We start from the raw sequence: 15,071 nt of genomic DNA on the forward strand, positions 1-15,071 counted from the left end.
AGTTCTGGACAGCATAAAGCCAGACCCTACCTTGCTGTTGGCCCTGTGGCTTCTCCATGCTCTGGGTGTCACTGTGCCGTCAGCCCCTGTGTGAGCAGCAGTGTTGCAGGGAGCTGCACCACTGGCAGTGCTGGGCAGCTGGGCTGAGCCTCAGCAATTAGCTGTGTTTGGGATGCTCTGTGCAGTGCAAAGCAGAATAAATAGCAAATGGAAGGAGGACTGGGAAGGAAGGCCATGTGCTGTCATCTGCTCTTGTAAGGCAAGGAGGTTTAATCTAGAAAAGTCGCATCGTATTTGACTTAATATAAAATGTAGTGCTTTAGTTGCTGGAGAAATTTTCAAATAATCTATGATTTTGCTTTGAAAACATTGAGTGCTTGGAGTCTGACAGCAGGGCAGCACCTTGCCTGACAGTGGAAATTGTATTACAGAGACCAGGCTGGGCTGTAGGTGACAAATCCGTGGCTGAGGTTTGCTATGCTGGTTGGTGAGCCAGCACTACTTCCAAAAACCTCTGCTCCAAGAACAGCAGTAACAAATCTGGTATTTACACCTTGAACACGTTGCATGTGTGTAAGGATGGGTTATTATTGCTGTGTCCATGATCTTATTGCAGAAGGAAGCATTGCCTTTACCCTCATACCGCTTAGGGGGAGTGAACCCTTCACGCAGGGCTCGATCCATTGGTGTTTGTTTCCTTACATGAGCAGCTCTGTGAGGCTTCTGATACCCATGGGAGCCATGGAGCGAAGGGTCAGGCATGGGGGTGGAAGGGCAAAGGGAAGCTGCCCCGAGGTCAGCAGAAGGTTGTGAGCCTCATTAAGGAGTTCATTAGGAAGGGAAGGGCGAGTGGTGCAGCTGCTGCACAGATTTACCGTTAGAAGGTGAAGGTGACACAGGCAGCAGAATTATTAAAAGGACTCTTATCTGGTTAGCTAAGATTGTTTCTGGAAACTGAGAACTTACTGTGTAATGAGTTGTGGATTTTCCTGGAATTCTGGATGTTGTACAAAAACAGTTCCTTTCAGACCCAGCAGACAAGCGAAGTAAAATAGGTTTTTCAAGTGGAAAAGTGCCAATTATTCCAGATTGTTGTGATAGTTTGGTGATTCACACAAGGCTTCAGCAGACAGGTAGTGAGAGCCTCTCTTTTCAGTGCACTCTGGGTTACAGAGCACGTTGTGAATTGGAGCTCAGACTGGGAAGGGGCGTCCCACAGCCTCAGGGGCACAGCCTGCCTGGAGAGCCCCAGCCCAGCATGGAGGTGAGCTCTGTTTGACATCCCCGGTGTTTCATGGGGCAGAAGGCAGACAGGCATTGAAGTTTCTGTTCTTTTTTTGCTGCTGAAAGCCCATTGATTTGCAAAGCAGGGCAGGCTGTGGAAGCACTGCACATCCCAGCAATGCATCTGGCCCTCACGGACACCAGCAATGAAAGAAAGCTTCCCCACAGGTGTGTGAGATCAGGAAGGAATCATTTTGGTATAATGGAGGAATTAGGTGGGGCTAAGTCAGTGTGCATCATCATTTGATTGTTTGGTAAGGGGTTGTGCTGACTCCATGAGTCTTATTGGAGAGCTTAAGGCTGTGGGGTCACCAAGCGATGCTCCTTGCAATGGGACTTCTCTTTGGAGAGCTGCTCTGCCCATTGAGCACTGCTCACCTACCTGAAACACAGCACTGTGCCCTGAAGTGCCTTTCATGAGGTATCTGAAGCAGGACTGTGACGGGAATACAGAAATCTGACGACACGAGGGGATAAAGATGTCCATTGACCTGAGAGTTCAGGCAGTTAGGCGTGATTTATGAATGCAAAACATAAAAGAGCATATTTAATTAGTCTGTGATTACATATTAATTACCTTTCTGTGGCATGTACGCCCAGGAGAAATAAAAGGTCTCAAAGCAGAATGAGTCTATTTCCTTTAAGGAAATGAAACTGCAGAAAGGCAGATGCGTGCCGGGGAAGCTGAGGCAGGACTTGCTCTAGTTAGAGCACTCAACTTTTTTCTCTGTCCTTGTGAGCTGAGACTAAAACCAGAGTAGAAAGTTAATCTTGTGATATAACAGCAAGAGAAAGAATGAGAAATATATTCACCTTCCAAGAATTGTCACTAAAGCCAGCTGGTTTTTCAACACTACACTGAAAACTGCTCAGGTTTTTTACCTCAATGCTTATTATTCATGCTCTTTTTTTTTTTCTTCCCAGTCAGGCTTCTTGATATGTAGGTAGTGTCTAACTCGTACCTGGCTGTCTGGGCTTCCTGACAAACAGCAACAAACAAGGCAGGCTTCCGTTAACTGTACATGGCACTGCTGTATGGATGTGCTACCTCTCCAGGTCCCCACGTTCTCACCTCACTGGTGGTCACTGCTGGCTCTGTTGTTGGTTGGTTTTGTAGTGCTTCATGTTCACTCTGTATACATTGCAAATTATCCCTTGAGCATGTGTGCTATTCTGTGGGCTATTTTTGGTGCTTTTATAAACACTCACTCCCATGGACAGCCAGCCCTGCGTTGGGGTGGCAGAGCAGGATCTGCTCTCCCATCTGGCTGCTGGCTGGGGCTGAGCTGGGTTAAGGCCTCCTGCTCAGCGCCTTGTGTGCTGATTGCTTCACCCTTCTGTGTGTGCAGGAGGAAGACAGTGCTAAGAGAACTGTCATCTTGGGGGAATGCTGGAAATCAGGAGGAATGGGTTTATCCCTGCATAAGGTGAGAAACTCAGGGAAATGGGAACTTTGTCCAGTTCTCATTGGCTGAAAGTTCTATTTAGAAATCACAGTCTAAATTAACTGAAACTCAAAGACAGGAAGTTTAGTGTTTAACAGGATGACCTTTTCTGCATGCTCCCCAGCATCCCTTCTAGATTGGCCTCTCCCTGCAGCACACAGCTGTGAAAGTGGCCAGGGTTAAAAATGACCACCTTCCAGCAGCAGTGCATGGTGTGAGGGGCCATTCCTGCATGGCTGTCCCACAGCTTCCACTTGTAGCAGCAGGCAGCCCCAGAAGGACAGGGCACACTGCAGCCAGGGCTGTATTGGGCACATCAGTTCTGCAACTCATATCTGCTGGGACCAGAGTGAGCAAAAGGACTGCAACAAAACCCCGATGTGCTGGAGAGAGGAGCTCCTGAGCTTAAAACAGAGGTGGTCACGGGGAAAACAAAATGACTATATTCACTTATTTTAACTGTACTTGAACTTCTCACCAAGATAACACTGTCAGATGCAAGTGATAGAACGGACATGTGACATCAATTTTGTCATAAACGCCACAAAAAATCGGTGCAGTGTATAGAAGTCATGACAGATCTTTAAAACAAATGCATTCTTCCCATCTTTTTTTTTTTTCCCTGACTTTTCAATGTTGGCAGTGTAAAGAATTTGAAAATTGAATCCATCCATCTGGCATTGGGAAAACAAACAACATATTTGTCTCTGTATTCCCTCTTCACTCCAGTGCTTAAAGAAGCTGAGCGCAACCAAGTACATCCCAAACTGCAGGGAAAGGGAGGGTTAAGTCATTTATATTTCAATTTATTGGCTTGGCCATGTTATATAATCTGCATTATTTAGCAGAATGCAGAAGTTCTCTTGTAGTTTGGAGCATTGGGAAAATCACAGAGTATGGGAAAACACACAGTTGGTGAAATGATGTGCGGTGGTTTGAAAATGCAGGGGGCGATGTCATGTAAGGCTGCATTTCAGGATGTGGGGTCATCATGGCCATGCAGGGCTTACAGACCTTCATGTGTGCGTGTATCTGTGGGCATCATGAGAGGCTTCTTCAGGAGGGGATAAGTAGCAGTCCTGTTCTGGGTTGTTTAACCCACAGTGGGTTCCTGATGTTTGCCATGGACTTCGTAGATGTTCTGTGATTAATGCTTCCACTCTCTGAACTTCAGCACAGCCCATCGTGGTTCCTCCAGCACCTCATGGGCTCACAAAGATGTCTCCCAAGCACTTCTTCCCTGTTTTGGCCAGCAGACGTGTGATGGTGACCCAGCGCTGTGCCCAGCTTGTCTCTCTGCCAGTTGTGCCTATAGGAAAATGCAACAATCAACAAATTCCTCTTCTTTTACTTGCAGATTGAAATGGTTTCAGAAATTCAATTATCTCTGGGCCCCCATTTTGAAAGCAGGCGCCAGCTGTCAGTTCCCACATTCCCCCAAGGCTTTGTGTGCTCTGCCCTACATGTTTTTGTTGTTTGCATTTGGTTTATTCATTTTGATTTTCTGAAGTTACAACATAGTTGCAGCAGGAAAGCTGAGGCTGTGAGCAGGACCTGGTGCCATGCGGGGCTCCATGTTCAGCTCCATGCCAGCAAAATACAGAGATGAACCCTGCCTGTGTCCCTGGCGCGAGTCTTCTTCCCTTCCTTTTGCCTTTCCCATGGCAGTGGGCTGCTTGTCAGGCCAGCTATGCAAGGCACAGCTCCCCGTGTGCCTATTAGAAGCTTTAGCATCCTCTCATCTGATGCTGAAGGACAGCCGTGGCGTTGCTTCCCTCTAGAGAAGGCACTTCATCCTTCCAGAGAAGCAAGACGCATAATTCAATTACTGATTAAATTTTGAAGGAAGTGGTGGGAAATGGAGGCTGTCGATTTTTTTATCTGTGTTTAGAACAACTGGGAATTGATCACTCTTCACCCTGGTAAATGAGGGAAAGCTGTAAGGTGTTAATCTTCACCAGAAAATCCACAAGCACGCTAGCCAAATTATTTTCATTGAACACCCTCCCCGCTGTCTATAACCTTGGTCACATAATCAAGAATGAAAATCGTTATCTGTTTCATTCACATCTATTACTAATTTTCGAAGCCTCCTTTAAATCTGATTAGAACTCCTCATCCAAACCCAACCGATGTTGAACTCAAGGTTAAAATGTATCAGGTTAGCTTAGTGATTCAGATCATATTTTTATTTTCTCTCCCTAATTGAATTTGTACATTGATGTGTGTTACCGTTCTCCAGACCGGTTATTATTAACTGTTTATAAAATGCCAAGGGGAAACAGTGCACTGCGAAGGCAGCAAACACAGATTGCTTCTCTGGTTACCATAACCCATCAGTGCTGTCCCTGCCCAGGCAGTTTGACCTGAGGACACTCCATCTCTTCCTTGCCATTCACTTCCATCAAGCTACTTCTTTATGACTAATTGGGAATGTTATCTATAACATGAGCCCTTCCAGGCCATGCTATACAAGTGTCATGAATTTTGAGGGGTCAACCCCTTAACCAGTAGCAGCACACATCAATGATACAGTGCTCTTATACATTTCCTCCATCTTCTCAACAGCATTCCTTTGAGTTTCCATCCCCTAATGGTGGCCAGAGCGGCAACAGCAGATGCATGAGAGCACGTCGGGCTCCAGTCCACGGCACTGCGGTTTCCTGTTTTCTTTTTCAGTTATTTAGAAAGGTCTCAGCAGAAATAGCCACTGGCCCTTATGGGGGAGATGCCTTCTGCAGCCCAGCACCCCACGAGCAGCCCACTCCCTCCATCTGGAGGCTCAGCAGGTCCTCATGCCGTGCAGCCAGGCTTATTGAGGACAGAAATAGCGCTGGGTTTCACTTTCATTCTGAGTGGCTGCAGGAATGCGTGCGCCCAAATAGAGCATCACTGCTCGAATGCCAGGGGAAGCAGGGCAGCAGGAGCAAGCAGTGGGGCAGGACTGTCTGAGGTGTCCATGCTGCAGGGATGGCACTGTGTTGTCAGGCTCTGGTGGCTGTGCCGTGCTCTGCGGAGCAGGTTGTAACGCTGTGCCATTCTCTTCCTGTGCAATATTTTCAAGCCCCGTGCCTCGTTACTGCAGGAATGGAAGAAGTCAAACGTTGACGTCTTGTGCAAGGACAAAAGAACCTTTTGGGGCAATATACTAATCTTTGACAAGTCCTGTAGCTTACAGTCCATAAGCTGCTCCATCTTTTCTCTTTGAAGGTGACTGAAAGTTATTCTAATATTAGTTTTCATTGTTTTATTAATATATTTCTCCATTCCCTACCTTCTGTGGATCATGAAGTGCTTTACAGCCATGACTCCAGTGTGACAGCAGCCCTATGAGGCGGTGCAGAGCTGAGTGCCCAACCTCCCTGCAGCAGCCTGAGCCAACCGATACATTCCTCCAACTCTCCACTCTGTAACAAAGCTGTGAGCTCACCAGGGCCCTTCCTGAGCTGCACACACTGGAAGGGAGAATGGAGGGGCACATTTCTCCCTCTTTCCCCATGCATTTGGGGCCAGCAGCCCAGCCCTTTGGTGCAGGTCATACTGCAGCCTGCAGGGCCTGTCCTGCTGTGTGCATGATGCAGGGCCGCACAGCTGCAGGAAGAGCCGCTGCTCCTCCTACACACACACATGCACCATCTGTAGGCAATAACAGCGTGCTGCGAGGGCCTGCTATGTTTAAGTTGAAGGAAATGGTTCGATAGTTACGCTATACTTTGATCCTTCTGTCCTGCAATTTTCTGGAGGCTCTCATGTGATAAGCGTGTTTGATTGCATCCGTTCTGATTTTGGTTTGGTTTTGTCCTCTCTGCTGTTGCTCACTCTCTGGCTTGTATTCACTTTGCACTCCCACAAGTTGCCCCATCCCAGCCCTGAGCAGAGCTGTTGGCCTTTCCCCTTTCAGACCAGTGTTTGGAGTGCTCTGTGCCTCCAGTGCAGGTGGGGGCTGCCCTCCAAGAACCCACAGAGCACAGAGCACACTGGGCCTATCATTTGAATTTCCTTCTTTTAATCAAAGGTCAGCTTTATTCCTCTGCTTTCATGTCAGAGGAAATGAGCTATCAAGGGGAAATGTGGAGATCCTCTGAAGGGACAAAAAGTGGTTAAAATATAGAAGGGAAAGGCAGGCAGAAATAGCGCATCTTAAAGCCGAAGGAGATGATTCCCGGAGTCCACAGGGGTGTGTGCAGGAGCTGTGCCATTTAAGATATCCACCAAGTGGGAAAATGGAGGAGAGGGCAGGAGATGACATGATAAATTATCCAAAGCTGCAACAACAAACTCTAACGAAAAAGAGCTGCAGGAGTGTCTCACTGGAACGAGTGACCAGGTGGTAAGAATACTAGCCAGTCAAATATAAGAAATAAACAAAAAGAAATGCCAAATGCAGGAAGAAAAGTGTGGATCTGTTCAAGGAGAGACTATGGATTAGGTACTGAGAAAAAAAAAAAAGAGATACATAACTGTGGAAGCAGTCTCCCTGCTGGAAACTGGCATGTTAGGAAATGGGGTGGAGGGTATACCTGAGAGCATCCCTGAGCTCCTGCATCTTGTGTGTTGTGTGGGGTTGTGGTTGCCCATCTCAGCAGGGATATGTTAGAACAGAGAGAGGTATAGAAAAGATCAAGAATTATAATTAAAGCAAGAGAACCCTGTTCTGTGGGCTTTGCATTACCGCAGTGTTTGGGTATTCCTTCGGCTTACTGTACTCCTAAACATGGGGCAGTATGATTTTGGAAGCGTGTATTTCTGGTGCTGCAGTTTTGGCACTGATCCCTGTGATGTCAGAGTATGGTCTCACCAAGCAAATAGCTTTGGTAGTTTTGCTGATCTCCCCATTGATATCACAGAAGAAGCCCATTTAAACCTCAGGTCCTTTGAAAGTTACACTTGACCATAACAATAAAACAGGAAATAATGAGTATAAAGACAATCATCTTTTTATGTGAACATCAAGGCCACATATCACAGTCATTCATACTAAATGTTTGTTTCAAGGAATAAAATCATACTTTCCATGTGCATCTCTTACTTTAATTTCCCAGGTTCCCCACACAGTCGTGTGATATTTAAGGAAAGCCATCAGCACCATCTCCATATTCAGCACACACAAACCTTCCCGCTGCCTCCCAGGCTCAGGTCAGGTTCTGCAGTGCTGGCAATGGCAGAAATGGGATTTGTGTTTTCAGTTTAAGGAGGGGTTTTACCTCTTGTGATAAAGGCAGATGTTTGAAAAGGTACCTGATATTCCATAGAACTGTTTTAGCTGTAGCGCTTCACATTTGCTTATACCTTTCCTTACATATTTTAGCCATGAGTCTGAGCTTAAAACTTGTACAGTCTCGAATCCTGAACTCCTTTTCATTTGTAAACCCACTTATCTGTAATTCTGTTTTACTGCTGACAAGCCCTAAGTTTATAGAGTTATTTGTAGTTACTTACATGGGAAGGCATGACTGGCTTTAAAACAAGTATAACCCCCTGCGTTCTGTACTTCCTGCAGTGCATCTGCTGTGCCAGAATTACATGGCAGTGCACTGATATTCACTCAGCATTTGGAGTTGTGTGTTAACATACCCCTTCATTGCACCAGCACTACTAAAGTGTTCCAGTCTTTAATAGGAGCAAATAAAAGGAAAATCAAATCCTATTATTTTATCACTTGCACCAGACTAAGTCTGCAATTCATGGACCTTTCACAGCACTGCAGAGCAAGGTCAAGCCTTCCTCCCACTCCCACATCGGCCTCTCTGGGCCATTTCTACCTGCACAAACTGCTATTGAGCCGGGCTGACCCCCCAGTATCCTCTGAGCTCCTACACTGCTTTCTGTGCTGCCCCAGGTGCTGCATGCATTCTGAGCTGCACAGTGTGATCCTGCCCGCCTCACTCTCCCAGGCAGTACCAGGTAACAGTCCTGTCCCTGTGCTCCCTGACCTTGTGCCAGTGGATTTGCTGTGTGGGACTGTGAGCATGCAGGGAGATGTAAACTGGGGTACCCAGACTGCCCCATGCCATGCAGACCTGCAGTCACACCCATTGCACAAAGCAGCTGTGCACCCAGGCCGGGAATCTCAGTCACTCACTGCTGATTTTTACTGGGCATTGTGCTGCAGGAAAAAATATTAGTGGAAATCAAATGTACTTCTTCTCTTGCAGGCATCCTGTAATTAGCTAAAGTTCTCTTTTCCTCATAGAGAGGTCTTGATGCATAAAACAAAAGTTTCCTCTTCCTTGCATGTTGTTGCCAGATGTTTCGGCAAAACTTAAAAACAACAAAGTTATTTGTGTGCACTTACACATGACTTCACCCCTAGTGCCTGTCAGAAAGTGCTCCTCCTCCTCAATTAACCCAATTACTTCTCCCCCCGTTTCCAAGCAGTGTGTTTCCGTTGTCTGCTGGCTGCAGCATTTTAGCAATGCAGCCGTTTGCTGCAGATCCATGGCCCAGCATTCAGAAAGGCACAGCGGGGCCATAACCTTCTCAGATTAATTTCCACTTGCAGTTGAGGTTTCATTTCTACACAAAACAGCTGAAGGAGACCCAGGGATGGGGGGATCCAGAACATGGGTTGTCCTTACAGCTCCCATAACCCCCAAGGCCCAAGCCCTGCTGTCTGGACCAGCATGAGCTGATACCAGCCTGTGCCAGGAATGGATTTATCCCTGCATGGGGCTTTATCAGCTGGATGCAGGCTGCGTAATGCTGAGAGCTCGGAGGTGTGCTTCATTAGGGCTTTTGCCACTAATTTCACTTTGTTGCAGCTACACATGAAGGTTTACTCTGCGCTCTTGTCTCTTTCCAATGGATTTTGCTGTGCTCAGGCTGAGCCTGAGAAAAGCCAACAGGCTTCACTTAGCCTGGCACTTCCCAAACCAAGTGCTGATAACAACTTTGCACTCAGCAGTTCACGTGCAGCCTTTTACTGTTCACTCCTGAATAGCAGGTAACATGCTTCCAGCCTGACCCTCATTGCAGCTCACGTCTGCATGCCCCAGGAAGTGGCCCCAGACCCGTGCCACAGCACAGCCCTTGTGGGAGCTGCAGGTGCTCGGGGCAGAGCACAGATAGGGCCCAGCTAACCTGCTCTGCTGCCCTGGGGAGAAGGCAGGGAGGGTGTCAGGGACCTGGGGAGGCAGAGCTGTATGGCAGAAGGCCTAAAATAGTGGTTTGTAACAGCAGTGAAAGACCCAGTGGGAAATCAAAGTATAAAATATTGCAGCGCACCAAACCAGAATACAGGACAAGCATGGGTAATAAAGAAAGGAAAAAAACATGTTGAAAGTAGAAAAAATACAATGAGTTATTAACTGCAAAGGATGAAGGATGGCACAGCACAGACCCTCTGTGCCTCAGCTTGTGACCTACCTAAATTAATAGCAAATGCATGCTTTGATTGAGTTTGGGCCCAGGAGTCCATTCAGACAAATAAATCTGCAGTCACACAGGTTCTGCTCTCTGCCTCCTCGTCAGGGATTGTGATCCTTTGCATGGGGAAACCGCAGCTGGGAGATGTGGTACCTCCATTCTGCCCCAGGGGGAACTGCTGGCACGCTGAGGCCACCAGCTCAGTGACTTCGATGTACATTCAAGAATTAAAACAAATGACTTGCAAGATGAGAGGACACAAAACCGATCTGCTTATGAGACAACTGAGATCTCAAAGGACTTGCATTTGTGCAGAGCATGGGGAACTGGGCACATCACCGTCCTTCTGCAGAGACAACAGATTGCAAAGGGAGGAAAAGGTCTTCCATCAGAGCTGTGGTTTCTGTGAGTTGTCTGTGACCCACAGATACAGAATGAGCAGTTCATGGGAAGAGGCAATGCCAGCTGTCTTTTTGGTACTTCCGAGCAAGCTGAAGCATTTATTATTTGCTATTTGTGGACTTCACGCAGTATTTATTACAGAAGCACAAGTTCTTTATTTTGAATACTCATCTTCCAATTCCTGCCACCTCTGTGGGTATTTATTCAGTAAGATTTTATGCTGTTAATATGCCTTCCGGTCACTGGTGCTATCAGGCCCCTGGTATCACCAAGTTCTTTCCATTCCCAAGTGCCTGAGGTGCACAGCTCCTCAACAGCTGGTCTTATAAAAAATCAAACCTCTGGCTTATCTTTTTATTGATTGCTTCAGAGATCAAAGACATCATCTGTATCCACTTTGGTACTTTAACTGAAATACTGGCAAATCAGTCACTTTGCATTCAGACTCCTCTGTGCTGCCAATGCAAAACAGATCCAACCAATTGAACCTGATCCATTAATTGCCAGTGCCATTTCAGACACTGCTTTCTTGAAGGTTGCAGAGAAAGTTGCTGCTATTGTATTTCACGAGCACATCACTTCATCTGGAAACACTTCAATCATTTATTTTCTAGCCTGCTTCTGGCACTAAAAAATGATGTAGTGCAGATCCTCAGTGGCCTATATGCACTTGCCAGCCAGGACCCACGTGTTAGCTCTGTTCTTATTGGGCTTGTCAGCAGTTTGTAACCAAAGACATTTCCCCGTGTTTTGAACTTGCTCGTGTGTTTTTACGTTGTTTCCTTGGGTTTAGAGTGGGTCAGCCTTTATCCCGTGACTCCAGCCCACATTTTCTCCTACATGCTTTGTGTGGTTCACATTACACGAGCTCACTTTGGTCACACATGACACCATCTGCTTGTCTTGGGGTTCCCTGCCCACCCCAGCCCTCACACAGACGGGCAATGCCTGCAGCTTGCAGCCAACACAGCGCTCTGCAGCACCTCAGGATTTTCTCCCTGGCACTTGGCTTGTGATGCTGCACGCAGACCTGAAGCTCGTTCTCAGTTCCAGTGCATTGCTCCATCTCCTCCACAAGGGTCGTAGCCACACTTTTAGTGATTTAACAGTGTTCCTCAGTTAGATAAGTATTTTAATGTCTATGTTTAATGTTTGTTGAGGTTGAGAGTCCTTACCTTTGCAACACTGCTCTGACAGTTCTACCACCGCTCTCCTCCTGCAGCTCTCCACCAAGCTGGGCATTCCCCAGCCAGAGCCCTTCTTGCTCAAAGTCTCTTTCAACACGATGCACGGATTGACAGCCAACATTTTTACTGTCAACACAACATTCTTCCCCAAATTCAGATTTCTTCCCTCTGTTCTCCATGTATCTTTCTTCTTTACGTAGAATATTATTACTTACAAGCTTAGTAGATGCAGACAAAAAATATATATCTCCTGTATTTGAACTCATGGTTGCTGTATGGCAGATTTTGTATATTTAGAAGCAGAGGAGCAGTGGAACCAACAAGGATGGATTCCATCTACCTCCATCATCACGGAATACATTCTCCAGTTGTTATTTACAGGCTCTCACGTTTCTACTGGAAAATGTTTCTACATTACATTTATTTTTGTAGTGTGGGAGTAGCACAGGGAACTGCTGTGTTTGGAGGAAGGCAGGACGAGGTCGGCCCGGCTGCACACAGGCAGCAGGCTGTAGCTGAGCTGCTCCATCAGTGCTGCTCACAGCTCCACAGGCTGTGCATTAGTTCTCCTCCAGCAGCACTTGTGGCCAGCAGAAGTGAGTTGGTAATGCTCCCTTCCTGACGTGATGGACTAGAGGCAGAAAACATCTGAGGGTTTTCATCTGCTCAGTTCAGTGAATGACGTTTAACAGGGAACAGATCTAAAAGTCAGACCTCTTGAGTGTAGCAGCAACTTGAAGACGATGAGCAAACCCAACTCTGCCTTCAAACATGAGTGCAGCTGTACAGTTTACCACGAGCCTTACCAACCACGGCCTTGTAACCAATGCTGCTGTGCTTAGCAACAAGCCAAAAACGTCCTTTGTGAGAGTCAGAATGTAAATCATTCTACCCTGACCACGTCTCATTTCTGTAACCACAACCCTGTGGTGTCCCTTGCTCCACGCCGTGGGATGCTCTTTGCTCACTGTTTGGTACTGCTGTACGTCACTGCGTGATGCTGGGAGATAAACACAGGAGAGCAACGCAAAATCATGCCCTCTTGGATCAAAGATGATATCAAGATATTAATTAGAGAAGGACTGTCTTTGCAAAACCAGCTTCAACCAAGCATGCGAGTGTGTTTATAAACAGAGGTCTCATCTGAAGATCTTAGAAATAACCAGCTATGGTAAACATGTTCCTGAGACAGCATGGAGTTCAGGCTGGCGCTGGCACAGTGCAGAGCTCCAGCTCTCCTGCATGGGCTGATGTCCTGACACACTCGCCAGGGCTGAGCTGAGCAGGTTGCCATTTGCTTGATCCCAAATGGAAGAGGGTTTCAATGGTGGAATATTCACAGAGCAGTAAATTGGAGTCAGTTTTCTAGGTATAGCCTCAGACACGTGTCAGGATTTCCTGCTATGGGAGACATTCAGGCTTTTGCTTCGTACCAATGTCCCCTGCAGCATTCCTGTACCTGACAGCAAAGATCTTGCAGTGACTGTAGCCTGACTGCTCACCATATGGGAAGCAGTGTTTCCTGCTATCTGTAATTCATGGCACGAGACGACAGTTTTAAATGCCATTTTAAATATCCCTTTCAAATGTCCATGAGATTAAGGCGAGTTGCAGAGGACTATCTCAGTGTTTAGAACCATTTCCCATATGTGCAGCATAGATGAATACAAGGACTAACGCAGTGTGCCTTTATTTTGCATATGTAATCATAAAGCAGCACATTCCAGAAGTCAACACTATGTTAAAACAATAATAACAAACTAATAAGGGTGGGTTTGTTATGCTTTCAAAATGGTGCCTTTCTCGGGCTTTTCTTTCCCTTCCCACTGGAAGAATATCCCAGTCTGAATTTAAACTGCTGGAAAGAAAGAAAACCCATTTAAGTGATGTGATCAGTACCGTGTGATCTATAGGGTACCACAACAGATACTGACTGCTCATCGACAGCTTTAGCGCAGGCACTTCCTGCTCATCATCTCCAACGTCATTAATTGCCCCAAATCAGAACAACTGATCCCTTTGTCGTCTGACAATCACCGCTTCTCTTCCCCCATCACCGACATTTGTCAGCTCCATGGAACGCCCAGGGTCGCTCGCTGTGTCCGGACAGGGCGCCCCGCTCCCTCCACTCCAAGGCAGAGCTTTCTGCTTTGCTGTTCCATTTCATTCTATTTTTCAGTCCTGGACTCCCTCCTGTGATGTCTCCCGTTTTCTCCTTGCCCCGCACTCGGCCGTCGTTACGGGTGATGACCCGCTTCGAGCAGAGCGCACCGCAGCGTCCCATCCCCAGCGGTACCGCGCCCTCCTGAGCCTCTGCAGCTCAACCCGCCCCGGCCCTGCCGAGCTCCCACTGTTCTTCCTTTCGTTCAGAACCACCAAATCACCTCGCAGCTCCGCGAGGCTGGTGCGCACCTCTCAGCGACAACGTGCGCGCTGTCAGTGCTGCAGCCGGACTGTCCCCCCGGCTCCTCTTTCCCCTCTGCTACCCCGAGGGCTTTGCAGTTCCCTCTCACGCCCTTCACCCCACACCTCCAGCGGTTCCGGAGGAACGACACGTAAACCTGCGAGTGCCTCCCCGATGACTTCTGGTCGCCCCCCCCCCGCACACCCCGCGTTCTGTCACCCACCGCCCGCTGGGACGGACGTGCGCGGAGCGGCAGCGCCCGGAGCCGAGACCCGCGGAGCTCGGCCCGTAACCCCCCCCCCCAGCTCGGCGCTGCCCCCGCCTGATGAGCGGGACGGGAGCGGAGCGGGGCGGGGCGGCCTCACGGCAGCGGGCCGAGCCCGGGCGGCGGCGGAGGGCCCCTCCGAGTCCGGGCGGAGGCTGCAGTTGCCCGCCGCAGCCAACAGGTCGCACCGTTCCCCCTCGCTTGAGCCCGGCGGGCGCTGCCCCGCGGAGCCGAGCGGAGCCGCGCGGGGCCGGAGCGGAGCGGGCGCTGCAGCCGCCCCTATAAGTGCCGCCGGCTCCACTCCCTCTCCACGTCGGGGAGGCGGGCGGCAGGGAGGGGGCGGGGAGGCGGCCGCCGCCGTCGTCCTCCATTTTGTGGCTGGGGCACGGCACAGCCGAGCGCGGCGCGGCCGAGGGGAGGGTGGCGGGAGGGGGCGGGCGGCGCGGGGCAAAGTCTGCGGAGGCAATTAGCGCTAATTAGCGAGGGGGCGCCGCGGGCAGCGGAGGGAGGGGCGGGGATTCGGTCCGGGGCTCGGGCCGGTGGGAGGAGGAAGGGGGGGGGCGGCGGACGCTCTCCGCTCCAGGAGGGGCGGCTGCTGACTTCCTCCGCCCGCCCCGCTCCGCTCAGCCCGCTGCCCCCTGCCGCTGCCCCCGGCCGCCATGGCGGTGGGCGGCTGAAGGACCCAGCGCCCCCCCCTGGACGAGGTAAGGGCCGCGGGG

At 49.0% G+C, this 15,071-nt stretch overlaps 1 protein-coding gene across 3 annotated transcripts in view; it reads left to right on the plus strand.

The window, feature by feature from the left end:
* Positions 1-14,714: 14,714 nt before the first annotated feature.
* The window catches only part of NR3C1 (nuclear receptor subfamily 3 group C member 1), a 52,556-nt gene continuing 52,199 nt past the window's right edge, over positions 14,715-15,071 (plus strand). For 2 of the 3 annotated variants that reach the window (XM_085519087.1, XM_085519088.1), the window contains exon 1: positions 14,730-15,056. The gene's annotated coding sequence lies outside the window, so the exon portion shown is untranslated. Of the gene's footprint in view, positions 15,057-15,071 lie in introns of all 3 variants that reach the window. The other variant, XM_015875473.3, reaches the window with a different exon arrangement.

This window comes from Coturnix japonica, chromosome 18, assembly GCF_054131305.1.
Source record: "Coturnix japonica strain WE chromosome 18, WE-NBRP24, whole genome shotgun sequence".
Lineage (NCBI taxonomy): Eukaryota > Metazoa > Chordata > Aves > Galliformes > Phasianidae > Coturnix > Coturnix japonica.